This window comes from Hirundo rustica, chromosome 5 (genome assembly GCF_015227805.2).
Source record: "Hirundo rustica isolate bHirRus1 chromosome 5, bHirRus1.pri.v3, whole genome shotgun sequence".
Lineage (NCBI taxonomy): Eukaryota > Metazoa > Chordata > Aves > Passeriformes > Hirundinidae > Hirundo > Hirundo rustica.
Genome location: NC_053454.1, coordinates 65236838 through 65238868, shown reverse-complemented (window position 1 = coordinate 65238868; position 2031 = coordinate 65236838).

Genomic DNA, 2031 nt, shown 5'->3' with positions numbered 1-2031 from the left:
TTCTGCTGGAACCTGCTGCTGGCCTGATGTAAAGCTTGTTTTCATGCTTGATGTTGTATCAACTTCATGAACATCTTCAGGAAAATCCAGTGAAATAGCATAATGTATTTGAGTAAAAGTAAAGAATTCATAGAATCACCATCTAAGCTCATAAAGGAGCTGTGACATTTCCAATTTTTCCATAAGGAAGAGAGATTTTGTTGTGGGTGGTCTTCTGCTCACGGATAAGCAGTGAAGCCACACAGCTAGCAGGAGCAAAATGAGTGGGAAGTGCCTTGACTTTTAATAAATCTCAGGCAAAAGCTGGTTTAGTCCAAACTCAAATCAAAGCAGTTAGCTAAAATTTAGGGTAGGGCTGGGCAGCAGCATTTCCCTCCTTCAGAAAGCCCCTTCTGTGAGCACAAAAATATAATTTATTTAGCTCACCTCAAAAACCTGACAGCTGGGATAGCTTTCTCACTGCTGCTTCTTGATCTGGGGCATGTGAACCTGTTCAAGACAAATGTACCTAAAAAAGAGTAGCCAACCTACTTGTCAGTGAAGCAGAAGAGAGTATTTTAGCCTGAGGAAGCCCTGAGTGCATGGGAGCAGTTTTCATTCGTGCACCAGAGAGAGAGGAAGACAGCTGCAGACAGCCAAGGGAGTAAGTAAGGCTTGTGTGGAGGACAGCAGGCCACCTTGTTTCAGCAGAACAAACTCCTAATGTCTGAATTGTGGTATCAAAGTCTCAGCTTCAAGCTAAATCTCAGAACATTTCTGGGCAGCAAATGTGTCTTAAGCTGCCTCTCCTGAATACTGGAGTCAAAGTCTTTTGAACGCTTTTGAAATTGGTTGTTTTCCCCCAGTCTTCTTTCTTCTTTGCAGTGGTCTTTTTTCTCCTGAATAATACTTACATGTCAATTAAGCCCCTTACAAGTCACCAAGGATCTGGTACTTTAAGCTGTTGTCTTTGCATAATATTAAATTTTCTCTAACTCATTTCCTCATTTTTCCCCTATGGGAAGCCCCAAAACAAGCAGTTCTTCAGTGGGCAATAAAATAATTTGAATGGCAGCCATCCAGCCTGGCCTTTTTCTAGATAAGTGGTTTGAGTATCCATAAGAAGCAATGAAATTTTTATTACTCTGTTATGAGTGGTGTAGCTAAAGGGGTTTTCTTCTTCTGAATGGGGACAGTGGGAAAGTCAGGTAAAAAGGTGTTTTCTGCTGTACCCCCACAGTTTTCCACTGGAGGTTAAAAGAAAGGGTTCCCCCTTCAAATTTTCCATTGACTGCTTTTCTCTGCCTCCACAAAACACTTTGTTGTGCCTGCCTTGCTGTGCTGAAAATGTCAATACTTTCATATCACCAGTGTTTACAGGATTTAAAAAAGAAAGCCCTCTAATTGTTTGAGTCAGGAGGGCTGTAAAGGTGCTGTTAACAGGAAAGGAAGGGCCCACGTGTTCATCTCCTCTTCTCTGGAAGCAGGAAGGATTCTGTGCCCTGGTAACCTCTGCTGCACAGATGAGCTCCCATCCCTGTCTGTGCCTGCCTTCGGCATGGCTGGTGCTTGGAGTAGCCCAGCAGAACAGGAAATGTCCAGGCTCAAAAGGACTCCAGATAAAATATTTTTAAGTGTTTTGTATATTATTCAGGGAATGCTTCCCAGAATCAATTCTCATCTTTGGTCACTTCTCTTAGCTCATGGAATGGCACAAGGAGGCACCTGACCTTAAAGCCTTAGCAGTCCTGGCTTTGCCTTGTCATGCATGAGGAGAAAAGCAGCTATTCCTGGCATCCCTGGCAGAAACACAATGGTTCAGTTGAACAGGTGATGGATAAGAAACCCAGGAGCTGCACACATGCAGAGTTTTAATTTAGCCCCATCATTGTGGAGCTGACAAAACGATGATGACAAAATGACAACCATGCCTTGAACTATTTCCAGTCCCATTGCAATTAAGCATGTTGGTCAGTCCAAAGGTGGAAGCTGTGTTTGAGTGCGGTGACAGCCAAAACCACAGAAGGCTAAATTCACTGTATTCTGTGTGAC